This window comes from Lepus europaeus, chromosome 18 (assembly GCF_033115175.1).
Source record: "Lepus europaeus isolate LE1 chromosome 18, mLepTim1.pri, whole genome shotgun sequence".
Lineage (NCBI taxonomy): Eukaryota > Metazoa > Chordata > Mammalia > Lagomorpha > Leporidae > Lepus > Lepus europaeus.
Window position 1 is genome coordinate 62773026 of NC_084844.1, and position 14067 is coordinate 62787092.

A 14067-nucleotide genomic window follows, 5' to 3' on the forward strand; every position below is an offset into this window, starting at 1 on the left:
TGGTGTGTGTGTATGTGTGTGTGTGTGTGTGTGTTGACCCAGTGCCCAGCCCGGATGCTCCGCCCAACCTGACCACAGCAGCCGGGCAAACAGGCTCATCCACTGCCCGCGCCCCCCCTCCACACACACACACACAGCCCAGCCCAGCCCACCCTGCTGCTGCCTTCCCCAGGCCTGAACCATGAACGGGGCTGGCCACTCCGACACGGTCACAGTCACTCTGTCTGAGTCACAGCCCCTCCATCCCCACCCCACCCCCAGGTCCCCAACCGGCTCGGGGACAAGGTAGCAGCTCTTCCGGGACCCACCCCTCATGCTTCCCAGAGCTCAGATGCCACCACAGCGCTGCCCCGGGCCCCTCCCCTCCTCCCCTAGAACTGGGGGTGAAAGGTTCACCCTCGTCCATCCCAGCTGGCTGCAACCGCCTGAGCCCGCCGGCCCCGCCTCCTGAGCCACAGCCTCCACTCTGTGCCCGCCGCCAGCATCCGGGGCTGGAGAAGCCACCTGCTCCCCTGGGGCCTGTGGTGGGTGCTGCCCGCCACTGTCGCCTCCTCCTGGGGCAGGGTCTCTGAAATTTCAATTAAGGAGGACACAGTAATGACCTCAGGGCTCCAGGCTGGCTGGGGGCGGGGGAAGCCTGGGGATCTGCGGGGGCCCAGAGCAGGAGCCTGGGTCTCTGCCCCCTCTCCACCCCCCAATCCTTCTGCTTTGTTCCAAAGCTGGGCGTTAGGGGCTTGAGAAGGGGCAGGGGTTCCTGGCACAGGAGGCTGGCTGAGCAGCCGGCTCTCCACTCTGGCCCCAGGGCCCCTAAGAGAACCCAGCCCCATCCACTTCTCAACCAGCCGCCTCCTCCCGTGAGCGCAGCCCATTTCCTTCTGAGAAAGGCTTCCTTGTCATCCGGACTTCCTCCGGTTCCAGAAAGTTCCATCTGCAGGGGGAAAAAAAAAAAAAAACCACCAAGCCTGGCCTTGGGAGGAACCCCCCCGCCTCCCCGCCACTCCAGAAACACCGGGGCTCCCCAGCAACGCCAAGAGAGCTCCACTCCTGACGCTGACGCCGTCTCCAGAGAGGCTGCACTTTAGCTCCAAAAATACCTCCTGCCCAGAAGTGCCCTATTCATCCCCAGGAATACTCCAGCAGCGCGCGCCACACCACGCTGCCACGGGCCGTCTCCGGCAACGCTTGTGATGCGCCGCGGTTCTGATTTCATCTTCCAAAACACCACCCCACCCAGGTCGGCGCTGGGGTGCAGTGGGGGTGGGGGAGGCCCCTGCTTGGAATGCCTGTACCCCATCATCTTGCAGCGTAGCTGGTTCGAGTCCCGGCAGCTCCACCTTTGCAATCCAGCTTCCTGCCGACGCGTTGTGGGAAAGCAGCAGAGGATGGCTCAAGTCCTTGGGGGCCCTGCCACCCACATGGGGGGCCCTGGCTGGAGCTCCTCTGGCTCCTGGCTTCAGCCTGGCCCAGCCCTGGCTGTTTGAGGACATTTGGGGAGGGAACCAGTGGATGGAAGCTTGCGCTCTCTCTCTCTCAGTTTGCCTTTCAAGTAGATGAAAATAAACATTAAAAAAAAAAATGTAAAAGCATCATCCGCAAGGTGTTGCCATACGGTCCCTAGCAATGTCTCTCTAAAGACATTCCACTTCTGGAAACGTCCTGATTGCACCTGGACTCACCTAGGGTCTTTCCAGAAAGTTCTCTCCACCTGGCCGGGACGCCACAGAAACTCAGACACCTCTTCCTGGCTCCAGGACCTCCCAAGAGGGACGCTGAGCTGCCATTGCCCTAGGGGCCAGGACAAAGCCCTGGACTGGGCTGGCCCCACTGAGGCCTCTGGGAGCAGGGAGCCTCGTGAGCGGTCAGGGTGATGGGGAGCCCCCCAAGTCCGGCCTGGGTGGGGGTGATGGGCCCGACGGAGCAGTGGCAACCTGGGCACAGCCTCCCCCACCAGACACGCCCTCAGCTCACCACAAACACCCCACCAACCCGCGGACACACATCTCAAGGCGAACACCTGCAGAATGTACAATGGCCCCACCACTGACAGCCACACACAATGTGGGAATCCACACCCATCAGCTGTAACCTCGACCATGCACACCATAACACACCAACATGGAGATATGCACAGACACAAACACATAGACACACACCAGATATACAGCACAACATAGATACCACACTTAACATGACAGGCACATGGACATACAACACAGATCAGATATACGCAAACAGATACACAAAACGCACAAACACACACACCAGATACACAACACACAGCACATGTACAACATACACACACCAGATATACACACCACAGACACACACAACACACCAGATATACAACACATAACACAACACAGATATGCAACAGATACAACACATAACACAGCACACACACAACATACAACAAACACACCACAGATACACACAACATACCAGATATACAACACGTAACAACACAGATATGCAACAGATACAACACATAACACACAACACACACACATACAACACAGACACAACAGAACAGATACACACAACAGATACAATACAGGTACAGAACATATACAAAACAGACATACAACAAATACACACAATACAGAACAGATACATACAAGAGATACAGAAAACACGGATATACACACCCCAGACCTGTAACACAGATATAACACAGCACACACATAGCACAGACACGGCAGAACAGATATACACACAACTGACACACAAAACCAACTAATACAACACATATACACACATCAGACATACAAAACACAACACAGATACAACACATAACACAACATACACAATACAAACAGATATACACACAACAGACACACACAACATATACATAACACACATACACACACCAGATATACAGCACATAACACAACAGATACAACACCTAACACAACAGACACACAATACACATACAACAGATACCCAACATACAACAGATACATTACACAACACACAACAGACAACAGACACACACAGTACAGACAGAACAGATACACAAAACACACCACGCAGCTACGCCCACACTCCCTTGGCCTCTTAAGGGTTGAGCTCTGGGACATCAAGCACAGCAGCCCTGCCAGCCCCGCCCCCCCCCCCCCCCCAGCCCGTGTGGGTGGCAAGACACAGCGGCCTCGTTAGCAACTGCTCGGTGCCCACGGGAAATTCACGTCCCAGCGCTTTGGGCTGGGAAGGAACCATGAATGAAAAGCAGGCAGCGCACCTGTGGCACCTGCCTGCACCCCCTGCTGGGGCAGGCCTGGCCGCCTCTGAGTGACAGGAGGAGGCTGCCCTGGTGGGCGGGACTGAGCCCTGGCTAGGCACAGCCAGGCACCACCCCCGAGAGGCACAAAGCCCACATTGGGGATTTAGAGTGCCCTGCATGGACAGTTACCAGGATGGGTTTCTCACAGAAGGGAGCTGGGGTGGCTGAGTGGGAGATGGGCCGGTACCACACTCACAGATCACAGAGACCCCTGGACATGCACACAGCACACCTATGCACGCGGGAGGCCGGCCTGCCCTGGCTCTGTCCCTGACACTTCCAGGTGGGTGGGAGGGAGGGAAGGGGGTCTGTCCCCACCATCTGCACCGCCAGGCTCCGGTTGGCCTCCTGATTTAAACTGGAAGCTGCCCCACCCCAGCCCGGCCCAGCCCAATGCTTCGGGGTCAAGGGCAGCCGTGACCAGAGCGGCAGGTACCCTTTAACGTCCCCTTTGCGTTGCCTGCCACTGTCCACTATGCCAGCTCTGGCCCCAGAGACCCCCTCCTCGCCCTGCCTCACCTCCCTCTTCTAGGAGGTCCTCACCCACAGGTGGAAGAAGAAAGCAGACAACCAGGTGGCCGAACTTGAATCTGAGTGACTACGTGGCCCCGGGCGTCCAGCACGGCCGCGGGGCTGGGGGCCCTAGGTGCACCCCCTTTCCCCTCCCCCCACCCGGCTCCTGGGAGCAAACGGGCCGTCTGGAAAGACCTCTCATTGGTATTCGCCATCCCTCCCAGCCAAATTACACTGGCTCTCCCGGGACCCTTTTATCGCATGATGTCGCTCCAGCAAAAGGTTACGTACGAGAACATCAAAATCCCTCCCGCATATTAACTAAAAGAGCATTTTTTTTTTTAGATGCATAGGAAAAAGCAGCTCACCTACGAGCTGAGGTTTATGGCGTCTCAGATCAAAATGAGCATTGGACTGGGAGTCAGGGCTGTGGGGGGGACCCAGGGGTGGGCGGCGTCACTGTGCCTTGTCTGAGCTTCAGTTTTCTGGAACAGATTCCCTCACCCCCACCCCGACACACACACACACACACGCACACGCACACGCACACGCACACTGCATCCTAGCAGGGTCACGAGAACGCCTAGAAGGAAGAGCTTCCACTCCCCAGAGGAGCAGGCTCCAATGGCTGTCAACAGCCTATGAAAGCCAACTGCTTAGCAGGCAGAGAACGCAGACCCACCCCGCTGTGTGCTGTCCCCCTCTCCCACCTCTGTGCCCATCCCCAGGTACACCATTTCCTTTCTTTCCTGGAGAATTCTTGGAAAAGACCTGCCAAGAGCCAGTTAGCCATGGGCGCCTGGGTCTCCAAACACATCAAACAGATGAACTTCAAAGGCGTCCATGCCAAGTCCGATCCCAGGTCTGCTCAGGGCAGCAGGGGTGCGTAGGCCCGGTCGGGACGCAGCAGCCCAGTCTCAGCTGTGCTCACGGTGCCCTTACGGGGCCTGGGGGCCAGCCCTGTAAGTTTATTTACATGAAAAACAGAGACGGCAAGAGGGTATGACAAAAACCAAGAGAGAGGGAAGGAGAGAGACAGACAGATCTTCTCTCTGCTGGCTCACTGCCCCCCTCCCCCAACACACACACAATGCCTGCAACAGCCAGGGCTGAGCCAGAAGCCAGGAGCTCCATCCAGTTTCTCTCCTGTGGGGGTGGCAGGGACCCAAGCACTGGAGCATCTGTGGCCTCCCAGGCATATTAGCGGGGAGCGGGGCTGGAAGCAGAGCAGCCAGGATTCGAGCTGGTACCCTGATACGGGATACAGGTACCCCAAGTGGCAGCTTAACCCACTGCACCACGACGCCCGCCTCCCAATTTTTTTTGAGAGAAGCAAAATGTAGGATTTTTACATGAAGTCTGAAAGTCTTTTTTTTTTAAGATTTTTTATTTGTTTATTTGAAAGGCAGTTACAGAGAGGGAGACACACACACACACACACAGATCAAGAGACAGACAGATCTTTTACCTGCTGGCTCACTCTCTAAATGGCTACATCAGCCATGGCTGGAATAGGCAGAAGCCAGGAGCCAGGAGCTTCATCTGGGTCTCCTACATGGGTGGCAGGGGTCCAAGCACTTGGGCCATCTTCCACTGCTTTCCCAGGCGCATCAGCAGGGAGCTGGATGGGGAGTAGAGCAGCCGGGACTCGAACCGGTGCCCACATGGGATGCAGCTTAACCAATGCACCACAAAGCCAGCCCTGATGCTGTTTGTTTAAATGCTGTGCCGGCCACACAGTGCCTGTGTGAGGGCTGCAGCAGAGGACCCCAGGCCTGAGTTTGCAAGTGCCGTTCTTGCTCCGCCCCTCTGTGGATGACAGGCGGACTGTGCAAGGAAGGCGTGGGCCCTGCTCAGCGCCTGGGAGCAAAGCCCTTTGGGGAAGGGGCCACGGTGGCTGCGGGAGCATCATGTCCCTGGGGAGGAGACTGCTGGCCCGCCATGGCCTGGGCAGGTGCCTGTGGGACAAAGCCGGGAAGAAAGTCGTTTCGGAAAGGCTGCTGGCTTTGACCGTCTCAGCCGATCACACCGTCAAGGCCACCGGGGAACCCTGGGAGAACAGGTGCAGACTCTAACAGGTGCAGAGTCACCCAGAGAGGGCCCTCCCTCGTCTCGAGACACACAGCATGGCCAAATCAGCTCGAGCCCCCCCCCCCCCCGAGGGGGTGGCCAACTCCCTCCAGGGTGACCTGTGATCCCAACCCCTGTCCCCCAGACAGAAGACCCCCAAACAAGAGGCAGGCTCATGAGGAGTCCTGAAGCAGGTCTGGCTTGCCCAAACTCACCCCTGACTCAGGCCTCCACCATCAGACAGCCTAGCCTCCATGGCATCCAGCAGTGCCCGCCCCTGCCCAGAGATCCAGGGAGCCCCCAGCCTGGGTTAGGACCTGCAGCCAGCATGGCCCGACCTCTCCAAGCCTCAGTTTCTTCATCTGGACAATGGAGCTGGGACCTCCCTCCCTGATGTCTTTTAGAGAATTAGAATCTGCCAGGCAGTAATTACCACCCCCAAGGGCCACCTCCTTCCCCAGCGGGGATTTAATGGTCCCCACAGGCCTAGTCGCCCGGGCTGCAGGGCCCCTAGCGGAGCTGTCCTGGGCTGCAGGGAGGAGCTCTGTGGGGGGGGAGATGGAGGCCTCCAGGACAAGGCAGAAGGAGGAAGTTCCTCGCCCGGCCACACCCCACCTGCCAGACCCAGTGAGAAGCCCAGAGGGCACACAGCCCCAGCGAGGACCTGTCTGCACCCAGACGGCACAGGCAAGGCCTGCGCAGAACCTCTGCTCCAGCCACACCTGGCCTGGGCCACGCTTCTCTGCCCGCTGCCTAGGTCAGCCTGCGGCACACTGTCATCTCTCAAATTCTCTCTCTCTCATCAGGCCCTTACACACGCGCACGCGCGCACACCAGGCCCCGACACACACACACATGCATGCATGCACACACCAGGCCCTTACACACACACACGCACACACCAGGTCCTGACACACACACGCTCCAGGCCCTTACACACACACACACACCAGGCCCTGATACACACACACATGCATGCATGCACACACCAGGCCCTTACACACACATGCACACACCAGACCCTGACACACACACGCTCCAGGCCCTTACACACACATGCACACACCAGGCCCTGACACACACACGCGTGCACACCAGGCCTATACACACACACACACCAGGCCCTGACACACACACATGCACACCAGGCCTATACACACACACACGTGCACACCAGGCCTACACACACACACACACCAGGCCCTGACACACACATGCTCTATGCCCTTACACACATACATGCACCAGGCCCTTATACACACACATACACACATGCACACACACACCAGGCCTTTACAGACACACATTCACACCAGGCCCTTACAAAGACACATGCTCCAGGCCCTTACACACACACACACTCTCGCACATACACATAGCAGACCCTTATACACACACACCAGGCCCTTACACACACACAAACGCCATCAGGTCCTTACACAGACACATGCTCCAGGTCCTTACACTCTCACACATACACCATACCAGGCCCTGACACACACACACATGCACATCAGGCCCTTACACACACATGCTCCAGGTCCTTACACACACACACTCTCACACATACACATAGCAGACCCTTATACACACACACCAGGCCCTTACACACAAACGCCATCAGATCCTTACACACACACATACTCCATGCCCTTACACACACACACAGACGCCCAGAGCAGGCTGCACCCTGCAGCCAACGCTCTCTCTCCCGCAGTCACACACTCCCCGCTTTGAGGCCACGTCCCTTCCTGCAGGACGCCCACCGAGACTCTCCTCGGCAGGGCCTCCCTGTAGACTCACAGGGCTGCCAGCACACGTGGGCAGGACTCGGAGAAACAAATGGAACTCGGTCCATCAAGTGGGGGCACCGTGGAAGTGGAGGCCCAGGTCCTGATCAGGTACAGCCTGGTCCTAGCCCTGCTGTGGGTGCCCCTCTTCCCACACCCTCCCCTCGTGCGCCGCTAACAGGGGCTGGGGTAGGTGAGGGAAATGCACCAGGCTGGCACCCTGCCTGGCACCCTGGCAGCTCTAGGGGCGTTGCACACACACAGCTGCCCCCGGGCATCACCTGCCCTGGCCTGCCCCTCTCCCAGCTGCTCAGGGGCTCTGGCTGTGAGCCAGCCCAGAGTCAGGTCTTCCCACAGGCGGCACCAGCGGCCCTAACCCTCCACCCCTCTCCTGGGTCCCCGCATCACCAATCCCCACCCAGCTCCCCTTGTCCTGGGCTGTGCCTCCATCCTGGTGACAGTGCCTCATCTGACCCTAGCCATGCAGGGCCCTTCCTGGCCAAGGCTAGCGTGGGGCACGTCCCCTGTGGGAGTCCCAGCTTCGCCATTCTTGCCCCACCTGTGCCACAGGCCTGCCTGGCGCCGTGACTGCTGGGTAACAGCCACTGAGCCAGGATCGCTGGGCCCAGGATGCGAACCAGACCCAGGGCTGGACTGGGTACACACGCAAGCCCTGGCTCCCGAGAAGGGTGACGGGCACCCCTGGCTGCATCCCACCCCCGTGCCGCCCTAGCGGCATTGCCCCCCCAAGGAGGCAGGCAGCCCCCACAGCTCACCAGCACTGCCTGCCAGGCCCTGGTTGGCAGCCTCTGCATTATGCAAAGCTGAGGTTAGCTTTTGATCGCTCACTGCTCCGAGGGAGCACGCTTGCATTCTAAGGAATGCCTTCAGTGCTCCGACCCTCGGCAGGGCAGCGAGGGGGCGTCCAAGGTCCCCTAAGCCACCCTGAGAGGCGGTGCACCTTGCAGGGACGACTGGGGACAGGCAGGGTCTCTCCGCCCCGCTCCGGTGCCCACGCCTTCCTATGAGATGAGTGGGCGTCTGCCTCTCTCCCAGGCCTGACCTTGGGGGCTTTTCCCGGTGCAACGTGGCCCTCTGTCACACTCTGTCTGCATCCCAGACTTAGTCAAACTCCGCCTAAGAATGCGGGCATGGATCCAACAAATTCCAGCGGGACCAGGTTAAGCAGGAACATCCCCGTCCCTTCTGGAAATGGAGCCTTAGACGTCAGTCCTCGGAGCCTCACGCTCTGGGTCCCCTGCAGCCCAGACGGAGGAAGCACTCAGCACATCACCCGCCCCAGACACCAGCAAACCCAAGGCCCCGGCCACGGGCAACACACAGGGGTCCTGGATGAATGAGACAGGTGCATCGAGGAGCCCCTCTGGGCATCCAGGTCCTGCCAGGCACTGGGACAAACTTGACCTGGTTTTCCCAACTTCCCTACGGTCCTGCCAGGAAAAAGTCAGGATGCCAGGAAAAAGAGGATACCCATCACATAGAAAGGAGAGAGAAGCCCGAAGAAGGCCCCGCTCACGGCCGGTGACCGTGCCTCTGGGTGTGGCTGATCCACACAGAGTAGCTCTCTCCCCCCACTCAAGAGAGCCCCGAGGAACGGGGCCCAGAGGCGGGAGAGTGCGTAGGAGGGCACAGGACACAGTGACCAGCCAGCACCCCACAGATGCCAAGGTGAGCCAGCTCTCCAAGCACCTACTGCACTCAAGGCCCCCTGGCAACACCTGCTGTTGGGAGCCTGGCCTGAGGACCCTCTGGTTGACTGTTGGAACCCCCACAGTCCCTACAGGGCTGACTAGCGGCGAGTGAAGACAGGCAGGGCACAGAGCGGCCAGGCCTGGGCTTTCCCAGAAACGTCTCAGCACAGGCGCCCAGGAGTATGGACACACACCCCACCACCAGCCAGCATGGGAGCAGGGTTGGCGGTGGGGGAGGCAGGGGCAATGGAGAGGGAGAGGGGTGGCCAAGGTGGCCGGGGCTGGCGAGTCACCCAGCTCCCCGCACACAGAGGTGCCAGGGCACCAGCCCAGCGTGGACCTCAGGAACAAGCAACCTCAGCGTGCATGGGACCACCTAGACAGCCTTGTCCCTGGAAGCCTTGCTGAGGAAGGGGCTCGTGCTGGGAGTCTGGGGGCAGCTGCAAGTTAAGAAGGGGCCCCAGCATGTCCTCAAGTCCACCACGCTTCTGTAAAACCCAAGCCCCAAATGCGGCAGAATCTTACGTTCACAACAGGCTAGGAGGCACCTGGCCCTGGGGGACGAGTTCCAGGGGCCCAGCCCAGGACCTCAGAGACCATCTCGACTCGGGCACCCGGCCCCTCCTCACCTCTGCTCCCCCTGCCCGCCCCGTGAGCGGGGCCCTGCAGCCGGACCCTGCCCCAGCCCCAGCCCATCCACCCTCTCCTCGGCTGGGAGATGTGAGTGGGAATGGCTCAATCAGGATATAATCGTTTTTAATTAACGTGCGGATCATTTCACAGGCTGATCTCCTTGGAGACCAGAGGGAAGATGGTCTTTTAAGATGTTTCCTTTGCCTCCCCCAGCCCACCCCTCCCTGCCGAAGGCCGTTCCCCCCCCCCACTCCCCCCACCCCGCTGCAACCTTGAGAACAGCACAAAAGCCTGATGCTCGGATCCCTCCTGGGGCCATTAGCAGGAAGTGTGTGTTCACACAGACACGCACACGCCAAGCTCAGGAGCACACCCCCCCCCCCCTCAACACACACAAATGCGATCAGGGACTCACAAATGCACACACACACAGAGGCATGCAGGCACACCCCATGCCCAAGAGGGAACTCTACAAACAGGACCACAGACCTACACCCACGCCCACGGAGGGGCACGCACCTGCCGGGGGTGGGGGGGGACACAGAAACCCGCACACTCCCGCTGAGACCTCACCCAAAGACTGCACAAGGAGCCAGGTTTTCCTTAACCCTGACGGTCTCCATTCTGTCTCTGTGCCTGCAAGGCTCACTCAGGATGTACCTGGACCCTCCTGCTGCCACCACGGATCTGTGCCAACACCAGCCTCCCCCCCGGGTCCTGAGCAGACCCAACGCTGCAACACCAGACAAGTGAGCTGAGGTGCAGGTGCAGGGGCACAGGCACGGTGCCCCCTTAACAATCTGCAGTCCCACGTCTCGCTGCCGTGGGCCCTCCCCACTTCCTCATGCGGCGTGGGACAGCAAAAAGGAAAGCGAGAAGCCGGTGAGAAGGGACAACAGGGAGCTGGAGGCCCAGCAGCCGCAGCGCCCATGATGGCAGCCACTGTGGGCGATGCTGGAAGACACAGGTGCCTCTCCTGAGCCGGGGCCTCAGTTTTTCCATCTTTGCAATGGGCAAGATGAACTTGAAAGATGACCTCTAGGGACCTTACGGATTCAGTAGCCAGTTTTTGGTTGCCTTATGGCCCAGGGACTGCTAACCTCACACCTTAGGATCCCCTCCCCCCCACCCCACACACCCTGTGCCCTCTCTGGGATCTCTCTGGCTTGGCCCAGGCTCCCTTCAGCCCTGGTGGAAGGTTCTAGGCTGTGGGGAAGGAAGCAGAACGATGTCCCACTTAGGGAAAACTGGAGACGCCTGTGTCTCCCACTGCAGGCATGCCGGAGAGGAACATGGCCTCAACCCTCAGAGAACGCTCTCTCCACGCAAAACAGCTCGGTGCCGGCGTTCGCCAGGAACGTCCACCACACCGGACAAAAGGGGAAATTAAATAAGTCCCGGTGCAGCCACCTGGCTGGGAAAGCCCGAAGCCACGGCCGCGGGTGTTTGTTAAGACACGGTTACGACACAGGCAGGGGCTCCGGTTCAGCTCACCAGGCGAGTGAGCTGTGTGCATGCATTCCGACACAGCAAAGGGCCAGTCTCCCAGGGCAGCTGCCGGCAACCAGGTCTCGGAGGTCGGCCAGGGCCCCGCGACCCTCGGCCCACGGCCACTGTCAGCCACCTTCTTCCCTTCCATTTCTCAGATTTCCCAATCTTAACATATGTGCATGGAAAAGGGTTTTTTTTTTTTTTTCTCCCAACGACAAACTTTCCCCATTCACACTCATTCATTTTTTTCAGCCCTGATTCATTCACTCTTGAGCCAGCCAAACGCAGAACGCTGTGAATGGCCACCAATGCCAACGGATGGTCCTGGGGGACGCCCAAGGGGGCAGCCTCACAGACATCCGGGCCCATGGGGGGACCTGTCCCCCAGCTGCAGGGCGAAAGGGAGCAGGGCAAATACCCGGGCAGGAACCAACCGGCCCAGGAGCTTCCCCAACCTGGGCACAAGAGGCCTCCCTGGTCCCTCCACGCCAGACCCCCATGGTGGCCCTGGCCTGTCGCCTGGCTGCTGTCCCCGCTCTGGGCTCTACTTCCCGGCCTCCCCCAGGCTCCCCCTGGTCCTGCCTGGCTGTGAAAACAGGAGTAGAGGATCTGGAAACTGCTAGCTTTGGGTCAGCCAGTGTCAGCGGGCCCCACCGAGTGTACCTGCTGTGTGGGGCTGACATGTGTCTGGGGAACAGTTAACTCTTTCTACCCCTGGGCCAGTGACACAGCCTGAACACAGTCCAGCCGGCACAGATGCCTGCCCCTGTGCCCCCACTCCCTCTCTGTAAGCAGTCAGGGCACAGCCTGGCTGCCAGCTGCTGGGAGAGAGGGGGCTCGCTCTGGGCTAAGGAGCCGCATCTTTAACACAGCTAGCCCTCCGGGGTGGGGTAGGGGGTAGAACTTCCCACTGCTCCTCTCCCCTATGAGGCCCCAACCTCGGGAATCTCAGGGCCACCGGAGGAACAGCAGCCCAGGCTGAGATAAACACTTCCGTCACACAGTACACCTTTGGGATCACCTCTTCCAGCCCAGCATTGGGAGGGGACGCAAGAGAGACCCCTCACCGCGCCTGAAGTCATCAGCCAAGAGCCAAGCCCCACAGGGGGACACAGGGGCTAAAACCCACACGACCCCCAACCTCCGTGGTTGCACAGGGCCCCGCTGCCCCCTCCCAGCCATAGCGCCATCCACGTCAACATCTCTAACCCAGACAAGCTCCTCCTCCCCCTCCTTGACCCCCCCACCCAGGGTCAGCAGCGCAGCGCAGAGAGCAGTGAGCTGCGACCCCCTCCCCCACGGCAGAAACCGAGGCGCGAGGTTTCATTGTCAGCCTGGCCACTCCACTGCGCGCGCCTGGGGCCGGGGCGCAGGGCAAAGGCGGCGCGCGGGGGGGGGGGGGGGCGGGGGGGGGATGGGGAGGGTGGTGGCTGGGACGGCTGTGGCGCGGGCAGTGGGGAGGGGTCTCCAGGGGAAGTGTTGGAAGCTGCTCCTCCAGCTCAGTCCAGATCCGGAAGCCGCCTGGGCCGGGAGGAAGGCGGGGGTGGGGAGAGCACGACCTCGCGGCGCGCAGGAGGCGAGGAGGGGCTACCCGGTGGCGGTAGCCGCGGGACGCGCCCGCCCGGAGGCGTCAGGGCGCCGAGTCCCTCGGGAGCGAGGCCGCGCTCCCGGGAAGTTTCCCACCGGTTGCCCTGAGCAGGACTGGGGCGCACCGACCGCCCGCGTCTCCCCGGCTGCAGCAGCTCCGGGGAGCCGATGACGAACTTGAACACAACTCCGTCCTCCCCCTGGCGCCTCTCACCCACCCCGCCGCAGCCACCAGCCCCGCCATCTCAGCCCCATCCGTGCCTTCCGCCAGTGCCACGGTCGCCAAGCCCGCTCGCCAGTGCGTTGTGGCAGGCACAGGAGGGGGGGGGGGATCCCCAGCACAACCAAACTGCAGCCAAAAAAGAGAGAGAGAAAGGAAAGAAAAGAAATTCCGTCGGCTGAAACCGATCGCCTCCGCCTCCGCCACCGGCGCGGAAAAGCCCCCAAACAGGCACATCCACAACTCCAGCCAAGACCGCGGCGCGGGCGGCGACCCCCTGGCCAGCCTCGGCTTCGGGGCAGGTCTGAGCGGCCAGGGACTCGGGGAGCCCTCGCGCCCCGAACGGCCCGCCGAGGACACAAAGCTCCGCGGCCAACAATACCTGCGGGCTCCTCCCGGGTCTCCGCGGCGCCGGCGCTGCGCGTCCCGCCGTCTCTCTCCGGCTCTCGCGCGCGCTCTCCCGCTTCGCCTCTTCCAGAACGCGGCGGCGGCGGCCAGATGAGATCCTTGGGAGGAAAAAAATTGTGAGCGCTCGCACGATTCCTTTCTCTCTGCCCGCCCGCCGCTGCCGGGGGGCGGCCCCGGGTCCCTCGCGCTCCCGCGCCCCGCTTTGCCTTCTCAGCAGCCCCTGCGAGCGCCCTCAGTAGCCATTATCCACAGGGCCGCTGGGGGGGACGGGAGGTAATTAGAGACGGCCCCGTGGCCGCATCCACTCGACAAGCGCGCGATGCGGGCACGGGGGGCGCGCGCGGGGAGGGGCGCGCGACGAGG

At 60.6% G+C, this 14067-nt stretch overlaps 1 protein-coding gene across 1 annotated transcript in view; it reads right to left on the reverse strand.

Moving 5' to 3' along the window:
• Nucleotides 1–13784, reverse strand: part of RAI1 (retinoic acid induced 1) — a 68527-nt gene extending 54743 nt beyond the window's left edge. The window contains exon 1 of the mRNA XM_062215591.1: nucleotides 13679–13784. The gene's annotated coding sequence lies outside the window, so the exon portion shown is untranslated. The remainder of the gene's footprint in view (nucleotides 1–13678) is intronic.
• Between the last annotated feature and the right edge of the window lie 283 nt (nucleotides 13785–14067).